At 36.4% G+C, this 24,154-nt stretch overlaps 2 non-coding genes across 2 annotated transcripts; one reads left to right on the top strand and one right to left on the bottom strand.

Annotated features, from left to right (window-relative positions):
- Positions 1 to 3,898: 3,898 nt before the first annotated feature.
- TRNAV-CAC (transfer RNA valine (anticodon CAC)) lies at positions 3,899 to 3,971 on the bottom strand. Its single transcript has one exon. It is a non-coding gene; the product is annotated as a tRNA-Val (tRNA).
- A 6,244-nt stretch (positions 3,972 to 10,215) lies between these two features.
- TRNAV-CAC (transfer RNA valine (anticodon CAC)) lies at positions 10,216 to 10,288 on the top strand. Its single transcript has one exon. It is a non-coding gene; the product is annotated as a tRNA-Val (tRNA).
- The last annotated feature ends 13,866 nt before the right edge of the window (positions 10,289 to 24,154 follow it).

Genomic DNA, 24,154 nt, shown 5'->3' with positions numbered 1-24,154 from the left:
CTTCATCGCGCGATTTTTTTTTAAAACAGTATTTTTCTTTCATGTATGGCACACTATTTCTACAGCCACTCCCTAGCCTACAAACTTACTCGTCAAGGGTCGTCAATGCAGAGGTCCCACGAGAGTCCTGTGATTCTGATAAATATTTGATCCCTCTAACTTAGGGAAATTTGAGAAAAACTTTTTTGAAAGGACTATTGATCTTTTATAAACTGCTAGCATGTAGGTGCTTACTAGACTTAATATAATATACTCTTTTTATTATCTTAATATTATGTTTATTTATGAGGATATCGTAAACGCGTCTGTATGCGACTGTAAGACATTTAGTTCCGAACTCTCTGCCGAAGCACTTAAGGCAGAAGCTGCCTGGCTACCAGAGCGAGAAAAAAAATTGAATACTTTATTCCCGCGTGGGAATTGAACCCACTTCCGTCGTGTTTACAGTAACACGCTTGTGCCTTTGCGCTACGACGGCTTCAATAAGTAAATACGTCACATTATATCCTCTAATTGTTAGAATTTGTATGGAAAATGTCTTTTCGTGAATTAATCTTCTCGAATTTTGCCATTTGTATTCTAAAAGTGACAAGAATTATTTTATTACAAAACATTTCTCAACTTCTATATATTTGTGTTGAAAAGTTTGAGTGTTCAATGTACTCGTAGATATTGTGCTTTCGGACTAAAAGAGACAACTCAAAAATAATAATTAAAGTGCAAATAATTAAACTAATAAAAATAAGGAAAAAAGGTTGTTTAGACAAAACTACTTTTTTTAGTATAAAATATTTTTTTATTCATCCAAAGAGAACTTAGTGACTAGTTACACCATTCTCCACATTTGACAGAGACAATGATTTGGCTTTGAGTTCCTCCAATTAATCTCTCAATCTTGAAAATTCAGTGGAAATCCAGAAACGGAGTGTTTTAATACTAAGTTCCCTCTGTTTACTTTACTTATATACGTGATACAACATGATATTAAAAAATAGGTATATAGCAATTTCTTACAGGCATATTTGAAATATCAGGAATATGCTATAAATAAATTATTTAAACGTAAGTCAGTCAGCTTTATTAAGCTTTTTTTTTCAATATACTATAATTAAAAGATGAAAGGCCTTTTGTGTATATTTATCCAAAATTCACAGGTTAAAAGTTAATCAATGCTTTATGTGAAATTTCTTGTTTGTCTGTAGCTGGGGGTTGGTATTGCCATAATATGGTATAAAATAGGTAATATTTTTTTATTGGATGTTTTTATTTATAAAATATTATTAATCTATACTAATATAATAAAGCGGAAGAGTTTGTTTGTTTGTTTGTTTGTTTGTTTGTTTGTTTGTTTGTTTGTTTGTTTGTTTGAACGCTAAGATCTCTGGATCTACTGGATCGATTTACTTTGTTTTTGTTTTGTATGAAAGCTGCATTCTTCAGAAGTGCTATAGGCTATATAATATTACATTACACATATATACTAATAAATTAAAATACTTTCTAATTTGACATGCAATTTATTCTGCCATGTTAATAACAACCGTCGTCGCTACGCGACCGCGTTCGTTACCGCGTCATTTTGATATTCATCCTTATGAAAATAAAAAATATAATAGTCACTTTTAGCATTTCATATAGATTGAAATTAAATTTCTATAGAAATTATATTCTTATATTTCAAGCAGGCGTAGCCGCGTCCGGGTCCGCTAGTAAATTATATAATTTATAACGGTTATATTTAATATAGTTTATAATTTGTTAATTGAGGCCGTGGTGGCGCAACGGCACCGCGTATGACTGTAACGTGATAGCTGTGTGTTCGATTCCCACTAGAACGAGCGACGGGAGATTTTTTTAAATTCACGCTGAATCCCGCACAATGAGGGAACCACTGCGTGTCACTTTCCGCCAAATTCTTGAATCATGGGGAAATGAGTTGTTTTCATTTTCTTTTCAGGTAGGCAAAGGGAACCTAGTGTTAAGACACTCTGTTCGCTAGTGTCGCTAGTACTAGTAGCGTAGAAGCGCCGCGTATTGTTTAAAAAAATATTTAATTAATAAACCGCTTATTCTCGTAACTTACACAGCGATCGTGTTAAACGACGCAATACTTTTAATCTACGGTGTCGCTCCAGCTCTCGCGCATGGCTGACCAAAGGCCCGTTAATATCACAACTAATAGTTGGATAGTTTGTGGTATATTTCTCTTATATTTGTACCCTTTTGATGAAAAGTATTTTTAAAAAATAATGGTTTTCAACAAACACCCTTACTCCGTTCCGAGCTTACCGCCAATTTACGTTGCGTGTTGAGTAGCGTAACTTAGCGCCGTAATTTCCACCAGTGCAAGGAACCTAAAATAAATATTTTAAATTTAAATATTCTAATTGCATATTGAACTTACAATTATTATTTAAAAAAAATAAAAATCTAAATTAAATCAGCTTCAAGCCAGCCAACATAGTGAAAAGATACTCCGTTCACTATTTTCCGCCGATTTTTTCGAGACATTCCGTATTGAGTGGCGGAACTCAACGCCGAGCTTATGCCTAGATGCCAGAGCGAAGAAGAGGAAACCTTACTAAATAATAATTAATTCCCCCGAGTGAAGATCGGCCCAACATCCGTCGCGTTACAGCCACACCCTTGTGCCTTTGCACCACTACGCCCTCAAATATTATGATAACAATTATAGCATAAAAAATAATAATTAAACACTCCCTAAATACATTAAGGCATTAACCATACACTGTAAATTGTAACTCGGGGCTGAAATTTGATATAATTTCAGCGGCATATTAATTATTTATATCGAAACATCAGTTTGAGTGAATCAATTATAATTTATTATCGCACGGACAAATATTGAGTGAATAATAGCTTGGCTTGCGGCTATGTTTAATATATATTATACGAAAATGCATGTACTCATATGTACGTCACAGCGCAGTGGATGTGAAGGTCGTGGGTTCGATTCCTATTCGGGGTAATGCTAGCCGTAATGCTATTTAAGGGGGAAGTTTGATGAAATAATATGTGTTATGTTGTTATAGTGTTACTAATAATATGATTCTTACTAGTGGGTAGTGTAATTGGAAAATATACAATTGTTTTTAATTTATTTAGAAATGTTGAATAAGGAAAATGCGGAAAATGAGGAGCGGAGTGTCGGGGGGTTGCAGCGTAAAGCTAAAATGAAAAAAAAAACAATAACTTGAAGTCAGACAGAAAATGGAGAAACCGGGTCTTGCTGAAACCAATAGCTTACCACCAGGTTCCCAAGTTCCCTATACCTACCCAGCTATACTCGGGATACGGACATTTATATGGTAAAATATTTGAATCTACTACTATACAAACAAACTAACCAACGATTCAACAAAGTTTGTATACGATTTTAAACATTGAGTGCAAAGTGTTATAATTTTATCATTACATTAATTATTTGCTCTTGTCAGTTTGCACAGCGGCAGTAGTTCCATTTAAATCAATTACGATTTATTATTTAACAATTTTGCTTTCATTTTGCGATGAAGCTTCTTTGTTTAATGGACGGTTTTTTGTTAGTATGTTAATTTAATAATATAGTTTTTTTTATAATTTATATTCCGTTCTCTACATTCTGTCCAAATTTCAGTTATTATATGACGAGAGGAGGAAATAAACACGGTAATATCGATTGTCACGAGTGGGAATCGAACTCACAAGTTCGTATTTACAGTCACATACCTATCCCACTGCTTTCTTTCTGCCTCGATGGTAAAATTACACGCTTTATTTATTTTCAATTATAGTTTTTTCACGTTTTCATTTTATCGTTTTTTTGCAGGTTCGGTCCCGGTAATTATAGACGTAATAAAAAAAATATTCAAAAAAGCTTTCATTTTTTCAAAATGTTTGTTTCCGCCCGGGATCGAACCGGGGACCTTGTGCGTGTGAAGCACACGTGATAACCGCTACACTACGGAAACTATATACATGATTATTAATTAAGTGATTCCAACTCGAGATAATAAATTATTTTAGTTTTTTGCTATGTAACAAGACAAAGCACAGTGTTGAGTTACGCAACTCAGCTCGCAATGTCTCGAAAACTAATAGAAGCTGATTTGGATGTTTCTTTGTGCATTTTGGCTTTTTGGGCTTAACCGGATGAATTGCAGCTTTCACTAAATGAAAAAGTTAGATAAGTTAGTACATTTATTGAGGGAGTTGTATAAGCTCTAACCACAGTCAGTTGGTCGATAGACAGAGTTACCTCGGGCACCTTAAATGTGTCATGTGTCATACGCAACTCTTAGTTATTTCCATTTTTCCAAATAAGTGATGCCACAGGTATAAACAAGTTACATATAAATTAGAAGAAAAATGAACAATTATTAGTGTTTTAGTTATTTATATATTGAACGTAATTTCGCAGGTTGGCGGGCTGTTTCAAAATTGTCGGTCGTAAACACCTAAGTAATATTCTTGTACAGGTCAAATTCTAACCGGAGTTGTTTGTTTCCACTAACTTACGTCTTCTGTGTATTTTCCCTGGGTAACTATGTTATTTTAGGCCGTCGTGGTGCAGTGGCAGTGAACGCGACGGATGTGGGCTCGATTCTCACTCGGGGAAATGAAATATTTAATATTTTTACTTCCTTGCTTTGTCTGCGTGGTTTTGAGTTTCATAATTCATCACGGTAACATCGTGTTTGTAGTTATTTATCGGCCTGTGGCAGAGAGTTCAAACGCTTAATAATATTTATTACTTTATATAAAAAAAATACATTATCATTATGGTCGTTGGACATGCCCGAGTTCGATTTCCACTGGAAGAGGAACGAATTATTTTATTTTGTTTGCTCTGGAAAAACTCCGCCACTTAACACGAACACGAAAAAGAAATTAAATATAGTGATATAAATGTTTTTTTTTTAATACTGCTAACAAAATGCTCGAACCTGACGTAGTTAAAAGTGAATACGTTTCTAACCTCAAAAAGCACGTCGTGCAAATAAAAAGAGGCGAGCGCGTAGTTTTATCTTAGTTTTACTGTTTGTATCGGCTCTTGAATAATGCGCCTTTATATGGGAGGTGGAAAAGTGGTGACAGCGGTCGCGTTCCATGTTACAAAAAGAATAAAAACCTTACAAAAATGGGACAAAAACCTATAATATTACTATTTTATAACTACCCTTTCAAACGTATTGAATTCAAATTGTTGTTAATTCTGTCCCTATTTAGACTCTTTTTTAGCTTCACACTGTATCCCGCATATAGCAGGATAATCAGTGGGAACCTAGTGTTAAGTACCCGTTCCACACACACCGTCGAATTTTCGACACACTGCGTAAGGAGTGACAGAACTCATAGTCTTCTTACCAGAGAGAGATGAAAATATTTCAACCCCCAAATGGTAATCGATTCCAAACCGTCACGTTAACAGTCCCTCTCTTCCATATTTAAATAATATATTTTTTCTATACAAAATATTTTAATTAAATACAATTAAAAACTTAAATTTATATACCGTTTCAACAGTTATTCAGCAAAAATACTAAAATAGAAGCAGCAGTGTTGTTCATGTAAATACAAGTAAGTACAAGTGTCTGGTGGAAAAAGGGAATTTCAAATTTTGAATTAAACGTTATTTTTATAACAAGAACACTCACAACGTTCCACGATTTGTAATTCGAATCTGAGTCTTCGAATTTCAAACAGTTTTTATTTTTTTAAGCCCCATCCCGTGTAGGATGGCAAGGGTGTGAGATTATAAAGACGGATTTTAATAGTTGTGGGTTCAAATTTCGTTTTTTATATCTCTCTTTCATATAAAAAAGGTATATGTGTTAGATATTTGTTACTATTGTTTTTATGTTAAAGTGAAATCAAAATAGTACAGTAATAGTAATATACAGGTGTCCCAGGAGTCAACGATAAAACGAAAACAGGTGATAGACCAAGTCGTGACAGTTATGAGAAAAATATAAAAAAAAATCTGTGTCAAGTATTTTTGATATTATACTGATTTAAAAAAAATTCGGAAAAACCGACACCTGTGATGATTTTTCGAGTCCTAAGACCACAAATATTACTTTTTTTTAATTTTTTTTTCTGTAATGTAATCATGAGTAACCCTTCCGTGAATTATGATTTAAGATTGAAATATACCTGCATCAGTTTTCAATAAAATGTGGTGTTTTTGCCAAACATTAAATTCAAAATATTTACTACACCCAACTTTAACTGACTGTACTGTAAAAAAAATGTACTACACTGTTTTTGCAAGTAACTTCAAAAGTTGGCGCATTTAATCTGGATTCCGAAATGGTACGATACTTGCTGGATTACTTCTTCGTTGAAGAGAGAAAAATCTAAATACACGATAATCGGGATGGCGTTCAACGTTTTGGTATCTTTTCCGATACATTCTAGCTGCAGCATTAGCATTACATAACCACTCTCCATGAATGAAATGTATATTGGCAATGTATCAAAGACCTATTATAGGGCCTGCGAGATCGCGAATTCGAGCACTATCCTTATAGGTCCTGGGCAAGCCCCTAAGTCGGAAAAGTTCAGGTATCTTAGATCCGTCATGCACGAGTCTTTGAGGAGGCATTGATTACGATCTCCATGGTCGGATAAGCGTTGCCTGGGCTAAGTGGCGGAAGGTCACTGGTGTGGTCTGTGGTCGCAGGATACCGTCCAAACCTTTAGAAAAATATTTTTCTCATAACTGTCACGACTTGGTCTATCACCTGTTTTCGTTTTATCGTTGACTCCTGGGACACCCTGTATATGCATAATTGTGATATATTAATTTCAATCATCTCGTCACTCTAATCTATCAAACATTAAATAAAAAGGATCTAGTGGAAGGTCACGTAAAAAGCAGGAGGACCCCCCGGAGGGCATATATGAAGAGGTTGATGACAGCGAAAGAGGTATGAAGAGATCGTAGCGTTTAGCGCTCCAATCTCTCTGACTACCCCGCTAGGGATACAGCGTAAAGCTAAGTTACGTTGTATTTAATTAGTATATAAAGTAATTTTAATTTCATCCCCTCTTATCAAAAAGCTTGGCAGACCCTATCCCCGGACAGAGTTTTTATTATTATAATTTATTAAAAACTTTCAAGTTTCGCCTCCAATCTGTAAATAATTGTAAATTAATTTCAATGGAGGGTGTTAATACCGGCGGTTTTTAATAACTCTTTGATATTATAATTTCAGTCGGTTCCCACGTTTTCGTTGTAACTTTTCTAGTGCTTAAAGTTTTTGCTTGAACGAGCTTCTTATCTTATACTAGTGTTACGCATGTGACTTGGCCAGTGTTAGCTGCATGATTATTGAAAATTCTTATTTTTTTACGGAATTCGATTGTCACTCAATACGCAGTGTTTCAATACCAAATTAATCTTAATAAAAAAAACGGAGAAAGCAGTGTTATAACACTATGTTTGCTCCTCCTACCTGCTATATACGATATATCTTAAAAAAGTAATTCGTACTTAAATCTAGATCTTTAGAGGCTTAATCACTGGGGATATTAAAATGACCTATTTCCTTAATTGGATGGAGATGAATTACTTGTTTGTGATCTCTTTTGAACGTAGAAATCCAGAAATAAAATAAGTAATGTTTTTTTCGTAATAACTACGACTGTAATAGTAAAATAGAGGTAGCGAGTTCTAATTTTATTAAATATCAAGTTTTACCTGCGACTTTGCCCGCCTGGTCGAATGGAAATAATTGAGAGTTGTGTATGTCATATGAGCCATTCTGACTGTCTGTGGTAACTCTGAGCCCAGGTGCACTTGGCTATATCGAGATGATTAGCGTGATGTGATGAATATGGGCTATAGCCTTTCCGATTCCTTTACTCAATATAAAAATATTTTTCAATTCAAACCAGTAGTTCTGGAGATTATCGTGTTCAATCAAACAATCCCCAGCTTACTAATATTAGTATAAGTTGGTATTTTACGTCTTGACACTACCTCAATTTCTTATGTATTCGTCTATTCAGGATTTCTATTTCAACAAATTGAACAACAAGACATAAACGTTATAACCGAGTTGACCTTTATCTCTGGCAGGATAGCCAGACAGATGAGTGCCATTCGCTTTTTCTCTCCTTCGCCTTTTCCATTGTCATCAACTTCATTATACATGCCCTCCAACGGATTCACATGTTTTTTACGTGACCTTCCTCCAGTATCACCGACACTATGAAGTCCGATCTCAAAAGTTAACGGAGGTTTCTCCTTGCCTCTCCTTACGGCTTTTATTTACATCAATTTTACATATAGTTTATCTTAACTTAGGCAAGCCAAACAGAAAAGAAAAACCTTAACGTAGCAGGACTAGATCCGCGCCTCTTGTTCCCCGTCTGAGCGCTGTAATCAATTAGCCATCCGTTCTTATCGAGCTACGTCGAAATTATTATAAAATTGTTATAGCTTATTTTTTTGTTGTTAGATCTTTGTAGAGATATTTTAAATAAATTATAGATTATAAATCATTAAAAAGTAACTAGGCCGTTGTGTCTCAGCGGCACAGTGTGTGATTTCTTTTCTTCATTTTCTAATTTCAACAAAATAATTAAATACCCTACAAAAGGATATAGGTTCAAATCTAGCAGTATCTATATAAGTCTGTAAAACTACTAAGAAAATTCACAGAAGATTTTTGCATAAAATATAACTTAAAAAATGTTCAAAGACATCATCAAAGATTCATCACGGCACGTCCGCGTGATAGATTAGCGCTGCAATTAAGGGTAGATTAATACTGAGAAGTTTTCAGTATACTTCTTGCTGCTAATTTTTTTAAAGTCCAAACAAAAGTCATTAAATTAGATTGTCATTTTAGGATTGTTAAATATATTTTTATATTAGTGAAGTCGATGGTGGCGTAGTTATCATTTTGGCTGATAGTTGATTTAGTTGATTTCCGGCACGTAACATGCACTGCCTCGAGAATTCGGCCGAAAATGGGGGAACGCAGTGTCTTCACACTAGGTTCCCAGGTTTTTTATGCTCAAGTCATTGTTATGTACTTTTCAACACCTTATACTATGTTTTTTTGCAGAAAATGAAAATTACGAGTTAACGAAATTATTAAAAATAAGTAGTTTTTAATTAACCACTAATTTTTAACAATTTATTTTTATAATAATCCTTATATAATATAAAATTAATATTTGTTTTGTATATAAATAACACGCAAACACGCACGCATTAAGTCAGCGGAAACCACCGGCCTCGACCCCGCGGTCGAACGGAAATAACTGAAACTTGTGTACGACACATGAAACATTTTAAGTGCTTGAAATAACTCTCACCTCAGGTACAGTGGAGTAAATAGAAACAATTGACGTGGTTATACAGCCTATATATAACCATCCTCGATAAATGGACTTTCTAATACATAAAATTACAGTTCCTGATATTAGCGCGAACAACCAAACAAACTCTTCAGCTTTACAATATAAAAATAAAAATTATAAGTACATAAAAGAAAAATCGTTTAAATAATTAAACATTTGAAACAATCATTAATAAAAGTCTAAAAGTTATAAAATGTATGGAATCGATTTGCATTATTGTATTATATCGCATCGTAAAATTTCACTGACATTATAATAAATTGTAATTGATTTAAATCGTCGCTTTACACATTGATGTAATGTTGAATAATTAATTTGCGAACAAAATTTTTGTGTTTTTGTGTTTTTGAGGCAGTTGTGGGTTCGATTAGGACTCATGAAATCCCTGCTCTGTCAAGAAATGCGCGGCATTGAGTTCCGAGCTTAGCTCCACGCTGTATCCCGCACGTAGCAGGATAAGCAGAGGGCCTAGGGACCTGGTGTTAAGACACTCCGTTGCCTTTAACTTTAACATTTTTCTTTCCCACTTGTTTGAACTTGAATTCCAAAGCAATTTGCCTCGTTATCAGAGCAAGAAAAATTATCAAATAAAATAGTTCATTCCCCTGAGTGGGAACCGAACCTAAGCCAACCATCACGCTTAAAACACGAGCATGACCTCTTCGCCACGACGACCTTGCTAAATATGTAATATCCCAAATTAAGGCGGAATGTGAAAAATGGATGGTTTTAACCCTAGGTTCTCCTTCTTAACATATAATATGCAGAATTAAGCGAAAGCTTAAGTCTAAAATTGGTGACTGATAGGTGGTCACTTGATTGATATACGTAAGTATAGTTTCCGTAGTGTAGCGGTTATCACGTGTGCTTCACACGCACAAGGTCCCCGGTTCGATCCCGGGCGGAAACAATTGTTTTTGTTACAATATTATAAGATATGTTTGTTTTTTAAATATTTTCTATAATAGGTATATATTTATTTAAGTTGTTCAGTACGATGGGAAGATTAAATGGACAAAGAAAAAAACTGAAGCTATAATGGCGCAGTTGAATAGCGTTAGACTATGATTTCTATTTTTGTGTACAATCATTTTTAAATTGTTTATGTATGTAGGTAGACGGAACCTAGAGTTAAGTCTCCGTTTCCCATTTTCCTCTCAATTTACAAGATGTTGTGTGTTGAGTGGACTTAAAGCCTTTGTCCTGTAGCCAGAGGCAGGAAAAGAAAAAAAATCACCCGAATGGCAATCGAACCCGCATCCATCGCGGCCTCATCTTTAAATATTTTAAAAATATTCATACTCGTTGCTTATATCATTAATTTGAAAACTATAGTTTCAAATGCGCCATTTTTTCAATGATTTATATATATTACAAAAGATTTCATTCAATTTATTAAAAGCTTATCGGATTTACTTATTGGTTTCCAAAGCTCCTTGTTGTGAAAGAAATAGAAAATTGGGTTCATAAATTTGTTAGTGAAAAGTGAAAAACTATTGATGATAATATAAAACGGATTTTATAATGCGGAATGCATTATAAAATCGTGGTACAGCGGCAGAATATCTGACTACAAATAGTCTTATTTGTGTAGTTGTGGGTTCGATTTTGTCGCTCTGGTGACGGTGATGTGTTGCACCTCTCAACATGCAATGTCTCGGAAATTTGGCGGTACATAGGGAACTTAACCTTAACATCAGGTTCCCTCTGCCTACCCTGCTAAGCGAGATGCAGCGTGAAGCTAAAAAAATAAATGAAAACTAATAACAATAAATATATTCATCACGCTAAGTATGGCTCTGTCATTAGTATAGCCATTAATACAAACAAATAAAGGAGGATAGATGTCATATTAAGCACGTCCGTCACTCGGTAATCGAATCGACTATTATTATATTTAAGCTAAATCATGATTCAATAACAAGAGGACTAGTTAGCGGCGGTATTAGAAGAGACCGAAAATCGGCTTATGCAGCATAAAATAGTTTGTGTTGGTATTAGGGGATATAGGTGAAGCTAGCTTGTAAGGAGACGGACGGAAAAAATTATTGGAATGGAGATATCTGGACTCAAACCGGAGTTATCTAGTGTTGGGACCGCTCGTTTTCCCACCTGAGCTTTTATAACTTTGTAGTTCATTGCGAAATTCTGAATGATATTGTGGCAGTTTTTAATTGCCTGATGTACGGTTAGAGATTTATTATCCTCGAAACACCCTGCACATTACATTTTATGAAAATCGTTGGGTGGTTTTGAGTGATTCAGATTATATTATATATTTAATATATAAGAATACTTGTTTAGAGTTATTCGATATAGAATTTTTATTGAAACTATTACTTAAATTAATATTTGGTAATATTAATTTATATTATTGGCCTGTTCATTTTGTGTTTAGTGACTCTTTTTTGTAGACCACAAAGTATAGTTCATTATTATTATAAAAATATTTTTTATTTGGTACATAGTTAGCCTTATCTTCCTTTCTTATACATGCTTAAAAATAATACGGTTCGGTGTTCCGCCACATAAGAAGCTAAAAAAATAACAATAACGTTTCCAAGCACAACAACCTCCCGTATGTCCCCACCTCAATGACGTCCAACGTTGGCAGCCCCTAAATTTGGTCGTCCGCTTGAATGAATTGTAACCGGTAATTTACTACCGATACGTTCCATGCATAGTTTTTCCGCCTTCAAAATATTGAAGTCTTATTTACGGGCGGTGAGCTCTGAGCTCTGACAGTTGATTCTTTGTTTTCACACTTTGCGGGATGTGGGGAAAAATAATGTTATAAATCGTTTGGTTAAGCTGTTCGATGACGTACTTGGGCGTTTTGTTAGTAAGCGTGATGGTTGTGAGTTTGATGCTCGCTTGGAGAATTAAATGGAATTCTGTCAATCAACACGCAATGCCCTGATAATTGAAAACTAGAGAGCAGAGTGTCTTAGTTATAAGTTTTCTCGGTCTACCCTGCTATTATTATCCTGCAGGATTCACCGTGCAGGTAAAAAATGACAAAAGATGGACATGGCAATACTTTGAATTATAATGAGGTTAGGTTAGTTAGTAGTGCTTATTGTGGTGTTATATTTATTTCTAACGTGACCCATCCGTCTCTCTCCCCAATTCTTTCTTATACGACCGTTAATTAAGAGCCATAAGACGATAATTCCAACATTAAATACTTTTGTTTATCTCGAAACTAGAATTTCATCGTGTCACAGTGGCACAGAACCTGACTGTAAACCTAACAGTTATGGCCTCGATTTCCAATCGAAGGATTGAATTCTCTTTATTTCTTCGTTCTGGTAGAACACGAGTGTTTTAACATTAGGTTCTCTATGTTTATGCTACGCTTTTCTAAACTTACCACGCTACGCGGGAACAAGTTAAGTAAGTTAAGTTTTCCCCTTCTAATGAAGGAAGAAACAAAAACTTGCAAGGAACATTCACTGTGAAACAAGTGAAATTGATAATGGCCGGGCTCCTCAGACTTGAACAATAGTAAATTATGCCCCGCTTCAGATTAATAAGGCCTCAACGAAAGACATCTGATTTCATAATACGGGGATGTGGGAAGAAGGTAGTTTATTTGGATGTGTTCATCATCATTATATTTATATTTAAAAAATAAAACAAAGTAAATAAATATACCTCTATATAAAAGAATGAAAATATTTAAAAAAATATATAGATATATGTGCAAAGGTGCAAAGGAATAAATTAAAAGCATTTTTTTGTGTAAATAAATAATAATATTTCAAAAAATAGATAATAATATTTCAAAAGTCGTAAATTTTGAAATTAAATACTGCATTTTCCAAAAAAAATACGTACAAACGTACACACTTTTATAAATTGAAATTTTTCACTGTAAAGTAACTTTTGTTTGTTTCAGTTTCGGTTTCGCCTATGATTCAACTTTTGAACGCAAACAGAAACTTTTAGACAATGAAAAATCAAATCAAATATCTCATTGTCAAATGAAATGTACCGTTTTTAATATACTTTTTGTACAAACATGTATTTTCATCTACTACTTCGTTTTCGCAAAATACAAAACGTAAAAATAGTTTTTTTTCTAGTTCCTGTACAAAATTTTAGTAATCTACTTTTAGTGAACCGCTGCACTCCCCCCGGAACCTTCATAGGTTCTTGGAAATAGTCACGAGTACACATAGTATTCGCCTGTCAGTTGATACAATTAATCTATACGACTTCTGCTTCGGATACTGTCGTAGATTCCTGCAAAATAAGCTGACTATTTCTAACCATCTGGAGTGTTGGCCTTAAGCCTTACTAAGAAAGTAAGTAGTGGGTCCTAGGTGGTAGTAAGTTACCACCCGTCTACTATATTGGAATAAGGATGTTTTCCTATTTCAATAGCCTCGTGGATCATTCTAGAAATATATATGTTCTCGCGAGGATGTGGTGTTTATCAAACCTCGTACGCTCACACTTTTCCTCCTCCTCTTTGTTTGATCAATATATATATAAGCTACAGGCACAAATTATCTTGTATGCACCTGCAGTGCTGCACTCTCCACTGATCCTAACAATGGACCGTAGCCACGGACTGCTGTAAAGTCGATTAATCCGGCTTAGAAGTTTAATTATGTAAAATATATTAAACTTGTTACCCATTTCAAAATAAATACAAAAATTTACTATTTCTAATATATTTTCCTACCAATTTAGTTATTTATTTTACCACAAAATTACCTCATCCAATAACTTCTAACGCTGGAACAAATATCCATATTTCTACAGCCATTTCAAGACCGTCATCCGCAGCGAGTCCCTTACGTTTACGCAATAGCGGCTAATTTCGCGCAGCATCTCCTATTGTTTGCTGGCCATTATCAGCAGGTTGAACCAAATTCTTAAAGTAAGGTTCGGAGACAGTTTAAAGTGACAATTATGGACCTGCTCTGGTAACATGACTAAGCGCGGCGTTGAGTTCCGCCACTCAATATGTAACATTTCGAAATTTGAGCACAGAGTGGAAGGTATAATACTAGATTCCCTTTGCCTACCTTGCTTTTAAAATATATACATAAATATAAAACATTATATACATATGTTTTCTAAATCTCATATGTAAGGAGTTTATTGAAATAAAAAAACATCCTAATTTTAATGGAGAGGACACTTCGGAAACTTTTATCTGGGTTCCACTTCTAAAAACACCACAGGGCAAGACCGAGAGGATAGTCAGCTCATTCTGTAACACGGCAGTACGCGAGGCAATTAAGAAATCGTTATGAGTACTTTAATATAATAAAAATGAAGCAAGACCTAGTTTTAAGTTACCATATATAAATATTTTTGTCAACTGATAGAGAAATGCCACCTCAGTCTATCCGTGACCACAGACTGCTGCAAAGCTGTAATATACAAAACTAAAGTACACTCGATTAATCCGATTAAAAAGTTTCATTTAAAACGTAAAATGAACTCATCGTCTTAGAAAGGGGACCGCAACTTGAACGTCGCTGCCTTAAGTTATTTATGTACCTAGTTAATAGAAGTCCTTGTTTGAATTTTCTGCCATTGTCTTCCCCTGGTCCTGACGTGATGAATGAATTTTATCTCGCCTTTTACAGCCAATTTTTTTTGTACTCTCATTTGTTTTCTATCGATACTTTTTTTAGTTTTTAGTTTTAGGTAGGCAAAGAGAATCTAGTGTTTTTTTTGAGTTTTGTTCCTCAAAATGTAAAAATTTATCCATATTTGTTTATGAAAATAATTACAAACTTATAATTGCATTTCATTACATATAAAACGAAGGCAAACGCCCGCAAAATCAAGTCATGTTAAGAGTTTGTCAACTTTTATAAGTTGTCCCGTTTTATAAGGTGTCCCGTTGACGTACATTTGCACTATTTTATTATAAGTTTTTTATTACTATTTTAAATAAACCCTACAGACCGATTTTTTTTCTATATAAGCTGTACTTGGCTTAGAGCTACATAATTATCTCTAGGTATTTAGTTCCTCAAATAATAGAGAATTAATTATTGGATTGCTCTTTTCTACATTCACAATTTAAATAAAGATCTTATCTTAGAGACTTATCTATTGAAATTAAGATCTTAAAAATGATTTAGTAATTTAATTTGTACTTTATACAATTTAAAAAATCTAGATTTATATTAATTAATTAAAATATAAGTCTAATTTTTTTAAGAAGTAATGTCGCTAAGTGAATTAAGATAATTTTGTATTAAAATGTCGTATAATTTTATCATAGAATTAAATGTTACGTTACCTTTTTATTATTCGAATGTTATTAGAATTTTAATATATTTCAAGATATTATTCCGAGTAGAATTTATAATTGATGATAATTTTGTTTCTGAATTTTTAATGAATGCTGTTAAGGGCTGTGAGTAGAGTAATACTGGTCGCACTGGCTGGTTTAAATCCTACTTTGGGAAATATTGATATACATACCTTTTTTTAGAATCTCGCTATATTCCGCTGCAGCGGAATTGGCAGAGGGAACCTCGTATGATATATTCACACGAGGTTCTCTCTGCAAACTCTCTATTGTCCATGCACCGCTCAGTTTCTGAGATATTGAGTGGTGAGTGTTAGAACTCAACTTCGTCCTTTGTCTTTTGAAAGCGAAGAACAGAAAACTTTTATTACTTAGTAAAAACAATAATATAACGAAACACAATAATTTCATAAACATTAATATTTATCTATATATTGCATATGAATTGAAAGTCGATCGGTTTAGTTCACTGATATCCGGATATTTTCGTTCACCCGGACAACCTCTGAACGGCTTATCCGGTTAAGCTCGTCTCAAGACCGGTTGTAAAGCGACAGGCTTTGTGGTATTTTATACTACACGCCCGGATTTCGATGTTCATAACGGTTTATCTTTTGTTTTGATTTTCTCTATATAAATAGAATTTTAAACTACACGCTGTTTCCCGCATTTAGCGAGGTTGACAAAGGGAACACAGTGTTATGACACTACGTTCTTCAATTACCGTTTAATTTTCGATATTTTTCTTTATCTTGTTATCAAGGCAGAAAATGAGTATTATAAATTTTCGAGTACGCGTTTACAATCAGACACAGCTGCATATATAGCCTTTAAAATAAGTTTTTTTAGTTACAAATATTAAATGGAGAATGTAATAGAGTATTTTAATATCGGGGTCCTCTGCTTATCCTGATTTGAGACCTTTTTCCACAATTTCGCTGTATCCAGGGTATAGCAGCATAGGAAAAAATTGCTTAATCAACGCGTGCGTAATTATTATAGCGAAAGACACCGTAGGATAACACATAAACATTTTTACATAAACCAATCAAGTTTCCAATGAAAAATGAAGAAAGGAGTGTTTTAACACTATATTTTCCCCATTTCCCCAACACTAATGATAATAGAACTATAGTAGCACATTCAAAATCTATTCAGCAGCGAAATGTAAACTGTTTTCAGTAATGTGTTGTCATTCGTGTGCATTAGTCGAGTACTTTGCCAGCCGGTGCTCAGTGTCCCCTACTATGAAATGTAAGAACTGTAGCATTTTCTTTAAATTTATTATTAAAGTTTAAGAAATTTTAAATTAATTTAGTCGAATTCCGTCATTCAAGATCGAATGTACCAGAGAGGAGAAATTGAACAAATCAAAATGTTAATATTTCCCGTTGCTTGGACCAAGTCCACAATCAACGCATTTGGAGTCCTGCTGTCCAACTACGTCAGTCGGGACCTAGTGATAAGACATTTTGTTCCCATTAAGCCTTCACTTCGTTCGTTTTCATTTTCTGTTGACCTTTGAGGCATTTCGTTTTAAGGAAAAAAGGAAACCTTATAAGATCATTTTGTTATCCGTCTATCTGTTTGTCTGTCTGTTAGGAGCCTTCATCTCAGAAACGCTTGGAGATATCAAGCTTATATTCAAAAAGCAAAGCTCAAAGCGCTAAAATACGCGTATTTCAATGCTATGAAAGGAGTCAAAATGATTAGCGTACTTTCTGTTAGCCTAGAATTATGAAATTTGGCAGCTAGTATCTATCTACACGTAGTAGCTTAAGGAAAAATCTGAAAACTATACATTTGTGGTTAAATTCTTAAAAAATAATAGCTTTAAAAAGGGGGCAAAATTTGGTATTAAAGCGGCTAGTTTAAGTGAGGTATCAGAAAGGGCTAACCTAAGCCTGAATTTTAGAAAAAGTTCGAGACGTTCAACTTTTGTACAGAACCCTCAGTGGGCGAGCCCGACTCACGCGTGCCCGGTTTTTTTTTCTATATGAGGTTTCATAAAATATTACATCGCGCTCGATAGCGATAGTGAATGTTTTGACTATAGTAGTTTTGTATAACCTTGAATAGTTTTCACACATGCATTTTATTTATGAATACGACGTACATATGTGTAAATTTGTGATATGTTAAATCATCAAACAGCAAATTTTATACTTTTTAACCTAAATTTATAAAATTTTAAATTATGTTTCTGGATTTCATATAATAAAAATCACTGATCATATTTTATGTGTAAATTATTTATGTTCCCTGCGGTTCACAGTACGATTGGAGCAGCTTCAAACTTTTTATCCCCTAGGGGGGTAGTCTAGGGAAATCTGGTGTTAATCCACACATCTTTCCATTATCCACCAATTTTTTTAAATTATTAATTTCGCCGAGTGGTAATTGAACTCACAACTATTCCCACGATGGTCTTTATAGAGTAATAGACGTTTAAAGCAAAAGAAAAACAAATTTTAATGTACCCTCAAGGATGGAGGCATACGAGAGTCCCACGACAAAGGCACACTTAATAAAGGATGTAATGTAACGCATCCTCTGAATACTCGTTTTAGGCATTTTCGGTCTCTCAATTCGTATGAGAGTCGAGAGAGAATGAAAAAAAAACCATGTTTAAATTTATTTTTACGTTCTTGTATGGAATAGTAATTATGTAATTTAGTTTCATTCATTGTGTGCTGAAAAAAACTAGACCTTAGCTTTGAACAGATGTTGTGCAAACATGTTCGTGCAAATTTTTTTTTTAATTATTCGTGGCAAATTTTGTAGTAAGTAAAATTTCTGACCTTCCCGCACGTGGGAAACCCTCCCCAGTTACCCCCCACCTTCCTACGTCCATGGGCCTCGTATGTACATATTTTTATGTTAACGCTATAATTCTCACATAAAAAAAAAAAAAAAAGCAAAAGACTGGGTACGGCTAGGGCGTCGCCGCAAAACGACGCGCAGGCACATCGCCCTACACCTGCGACAAGTGGGCAAGGGCTACCGTGTCATGTACGGGCACGGCTAAAGACGCTAGTACCCAGCCGGAAACTCCGCTTTGCAACGTGGAATATTGACTCTCTGACCGGACGATGCAGGGAACTCGCAGATGTACTCATGAGACGTCGGGTCCAGTGTGCCTTCCTCCAGGAAACACGCTGGAAGGGCAATAAATCCCGTAACATCGGACAGGGTTACCGGCTTATATACACTGGGTCACCTTCGGGTAGAAACGGTGTAGCGGTAGTGCTTTCTGAAGAGTTTCAGAATGGGCTCCTTGAAGTTGACCGTCGCTCCGACCGCTTGATGCGAGTGAGGGTACTGATTGAGGGCGTTATCACAAACTTAATCAGTGCCTATGCTCCCCAGGCGGGATGTAGCGCGGCCGAAAAGGAGACATTCTGGGAGCAGTATGAAGGGGTGCTACTTGCTGTGCCGTGTACCGAAGTGGTCTTAGTTGGGGGGGACTTAAACGGGCACGTCGGTAAGGCTGCTGAGCCGTATGAACGTGTTCACGGGGGTTTTGGGCACGGTCTTCGCAATGCGGAGGGAGAAAACATTCTGAGAACCTGTATTGCGTCTGATCTGGCCGTCGTGAATACGTTCTTCCAAAAGAATTCTCAGCACCTTATCACGTATAAGTGCGGGTCCCACTCAACTCAAATAGACTACTTATTGACCAGACGGTGTCATATGGGCAGGGTAACTAACTGTAAGGTCATTCCAGGCGAAAGCCTAACGGCCCAACATCGTCTTCTTGTCATGGACTTTAACGTCACTCCGAAGAAGAAAGTAGCCGAGAAACGTAGGCCTCGCATCAACTGGTGGTTGCTGAATGGACCGATGCAGACCGACTTCCTGGCAAAGGTGAAAAGTCATAATCTTTCGACTAACACCGAGACTGCTCAGGAGGCTTGGGATCGGGCTCAGTCGGCAATCATTGCGGCAGGCAGGCGAGTTCTTGGCGTTTCTAGGGGAGGACGTGTCATCGACAAGGAGACATGGTGGTGGAATGACGAGGTCCAGGAGGTGACTCGTGAAAAGAAGGCTGCCTTTAAGAAGTGGCAGGAATCTAACTCTCCTGAAGACAGACTGGAGTACACAGTAGCTAAACGTGCCAGTAAAAGAGCTGTAGCCAGAGCCCGCAGTGAGAGTTTGTCACCATTGTATGATAAACTTGAAACTGTGGAGGGGCAGAAGCTCATTTACAAACTGGCACGTTCCCGGGATAAAGTGACGCAAGATATCGCAAAATGTCTTTGCGTCAGAGATTCCCAGGGCACGCTGCAATCATGACTCTGTGAAGGAGAGGTGGAGGAGCTACTTCCAGGAGTTGCTGAATACTTAGCACCCATGCAGTCTTCATCACGACCCACCGCCTAACCTCGGACTTATTGCCCCAATAACCCTAGACGAAACACGTAATTGCCTTCGACGCATGAAGAACGGAAAAGCGGTGGGACCTGACGACATTCCGATCGAAGCGTGGAAATCGTTGGGCTCTCTTGGTGTACTCATGCTTACTGACCTTTTTAACCATATCTTGAACACTGGTAAGATGCCGCATCAGTGGCGGCTTAGCTTTATTACCCCTATTTACAAGGGAAGGGGCAGTGTTCAAGATTGTGGTAGTTATAGGGGCATTAAGCTTATGAGTCATACCATGAAGCTCTTCGAGCGCATGATCGACCTCAGGCTCCGCCGAGAGTGTACTGTCTCTGTCTCAATATGGATTTCAGCCAAGATCGGGCACCATGGACGCCATTTTCGCCCTCAGAACTTTGATGGAGGCATACAGGGAAAAAAGGAGAGCTCTGCACGTGGCCTTTTTAGATCTGCAGAAGGCCTTTGACTGTGTGCCTCGTCAGTGTATCTGGTGGGCATTGCGATCCAAAGGGATCCCTGAGGCCTATATTGAGATTATCAGGGGCATGTACCACGATTCCGCTTCTATGGTTAGGACTGCTGTTGGCGACAGTAGACCCTTCCCGATTACAGTGGGGGTTCACCAGGGCTCGGCTCTAGTCCGTTCTTATTCAATGTAGTGCTCGATACTGTCTCGGCTCACATCCAGGACCATCCTCCATGGCTGATGATGTATGCCGACGACATAGCACTCATTGCCGAGAACCGACTGACGCTGGAGCGTAAAGTGAACCTCTGGAAGGGTACGCTTGAGAACGGCGGTCTTAAACTAAATGTGTCGAAGACAGAGTACATGACCGGCGGGAGCCGGGACTCGAGCACCATCCTTATAGGTCCTGAGCCAGCCGTTAAGTCGGAGAAGTTCAGGTACCTTGGATCCGTTATGCACGAGTCTGGAGGCATCGACCACGATGTCCATGGCCGGATAAGCGCTGCCTCCCGGGAGGTCACTGGTGTGGTCTGCGACCGCAGAATACCGCCCAAGCTCAAGGGGTTGATATACAAGAGCATCGTCCGACCGGTTCTTTTATACGGCAGCGAATGTTGGCCAGCACTATCTCGGCACACTCAGGAGCTTCACGTCACGGAAATGAAGATGCTGAGGTGGATGTGCGGCGTAACGCGGTCTGACCGCATACGCAACACATTCATTCGAGGCAGTCTTGGGGTCCGTGACGTAGCGGATAAGCTCCAAGAGCGTCACTTGAGATGGTTTGGCCACGTTACGCGCCGGCCTAAGAACTATGTCGGACGCAAGTGCCTTGCTATACAAGTTCCTGGGGCGCGACCTACCGGACGCCCAAGGAAGCGCTGGTTGGATGTCGTGATGCAGGACATGAGAGCCAATGGTCTAACCACCGAGGACGCAAAAGATCGTGCAAAGTGGAGTAGGTTAAGTAGGAAGGCAGACCCCGGTAATAGCCGGGATTAATGCCAGGAAGAAGAAGAAGAAGAAGCTATAATTCTCACATAGTTTTTATGTTAAGACTCTCTGTTCCTGTTAAGACATTTCGCTGAGCGGGAATGGAACCTATAGCCGCTGCACGCTGAGAACCCCGCTACGATGGAAACAGACAACAGTGGTGTGTAACAGACAACAGTGCTATATACGACTAATCAATCCACTTTAACAAGACGCCTCGTTTGTAATCAAGTTTTCTTTGAAACATCTTTCTTTTGTCTAGATCTAGATATATTATTAGGTCAAACATTGTTTTTTATCTTTTGTTCGGTCTACATTTTGAAGTAAGTACATTCAATTGGCAACAAACCAGTTCTTATAATAGTCATATATTGGTAATGTAATTTTGTTTTTTATTTGACTGTAAACGTGATAGGATACGACTGACTAAACGATGGTTACGGGTTCAATTCAAGGTAATGAATAAATAAGATATTTTTTTTAATTTTCTCGCTCTGGTAACGAGGCAAAGCGCGGCGTAGATTTCTGCCACACAATACGCAATATCGTGAAAGATGGGCGGGAAGTGGGGAAAAGAGTATCTTAACACTTACATTACATTAAATACACTTCATTTCTACCTACCTTGCTATTTGGGAAAGAACGTAAAGCTATATTGTCGTAAATATTTTCTTTAGTTTCTCGCTATATCCCGTACATAGCACGGTAGGCAGACGGAACCTGGTAATCTAGTATTAGGCTTCTACAGTTAAAAAAAATATATAACAAAAAATGAAACTAGAATCCACTATCATCATTATCTTGCTTCAATTTAGCACCGCCCTCCACCTGCAGTTGAATATTATAACAAATTATAATATTAAGCTCCTTGATTCATCTCGGAAGCTCTGGAACGGAAGTGAATCAGATAAAGCTACAGACGTTGAATGCTAAAGACAGCAAAGGTACCGTATATATATAATTATATAATTTATATCTCGCTCTTGATGATAATTTTGAAATATTCTAAATTAGAAGCTTGAATTGTGGCATAGAAGTATGAGTGGGTTCGATTCCTATTTGGGTTAATGATTACTTATATTATTTTTACTTTTTTTGGATTCCGCCAATGAAACTGAAATATCACGAAAGCGAAGTCACGGTCGATATAATATATTTCTTTATACCAATTCGTTCTACTCACATGTGCTCTATCTATTCGCTGCGATTTCGATTTTATGATTAGATTCATATGAAATTTATAAGCCTTATATATGTATGTATGTCTGTGTGTATGTCTGTGTATAGATAACATTTAAACGTAGTAGTGGCGTGTCATGAATAAATACATATGTAATTTTATTGTGTATGAAGATTGATGTCGTAGTTTAGTTGGCTAACTGTGAAAAAGAGTTTGGTATTCGAATCTCACTTTTTTAATTTTTAGTAAAACTTTAAGTAAGACCATTCGTGGCGCAGGGGAAAAGTGTGCGATAGGTTGTAGGTTTGATTGTCAATCGTGAAAATTAAATATTTATTATGTACATTTCCTCACTTTACCTATTTAATTTCAAATTCTAAAAGCGAGTGCTTTTAGAATTTGGCAGAAAGTGGGGAATGAAAGAGTGAAATGGGAAAGAAGTATTATCCTAGCAATGGGTTCCTAGGTTACCTCTGCCTGCTCTCTAAAAAAAATAATTATTAAGCTAATAGATAGTTTCTTATATCTTGTAAATTGTGCTCCTGCATCACGACTGGCCTCAAGCCTTAAGATAATTATATAAATAAATATAATCTTCTATATATATAAAAGGACTTGTCCTCACTGACTGAGGTAAGACGCACGCACAGCCGTAACTGCTCATGGTAGAAACGTGAAATTTGGACAGATGTTTACTTTCGTAGTCTGGACATCCACTAAGAAGGGATTTTGAAAAATTTTAACCTTAAAGGGGTGAAATAGGGGTTGAAAGTTAGTATGAAAAAATTTTTAAATCGGCACCGATTCTTATAAAATTTGAAATTCAGACTCTTAAAAGTATTTAATTGAACACGTGTTTCATGGTTTTCTAGAATTAGTTCCATAAGGGTGCAAATAAGGGGTTGAATGTTTGTATGGAAAAATTCTTAAATCGCCACCGATTTTTATAAAATTTGAAATTTAGACTCTTGAAAAAATTTAATTGAACATGTGTTTCATGGTTTTCTAAAATTCACCCCCAAGGATGCAAATAAGGGGTTGAAAGTTTGTTTGGAAAAATCTTTAAAATGCCACCGATTTTTATAAAATTTGAAATTTAGAATCTTAAAAATATTTGATTGAACACATGTTTCATGGTTTATTAGAATTCACCCCTAAATACGTAAGCGAAGCTGCGCGCGTCCGCTAGTCAAAAATAAAGCTACCAATCGCACAAACATAAACAGGTTACTATTCATAAGTCAAAGCCATACATTTGAATTTAAAGTAAACTCATTATAACGTAAACCATTAAAAAACGCCGAGCCTATAATCTAGTTAGCTTAAACAACAATGAAACCCGCAAATTCTGAATAAAGGGTCTAAAATACCCCACGGATGAATTCATTTCATTGTTCAAAACTCATTAGTTGAGCACAATGGAAGATAGTGTAAAGATTGGCGCAGTCGAGAGACTCACTTG

The sequence above is a fragment of the Heliconius melpomene genome, chromosome 1 (assembly GCF_056956725.1).
Source record: "Heliconius melpomene rosina isolate 202511_hmr_F chromosome 1, ASM5695672v1, whole genome shotgun sequence".
Taxonomy (NCBI): domain Eukaryota; kingdom Metazoa; phylum Arthropoda; class Insecta; order Lepidoptera; family Nymphalidae; genus Heliconius; species Heliconius melpomene.
Note: the sequence above shows the minus strand (reverse complement) of the source record. Positions and strands in the feature narration are given on the sequence as shown.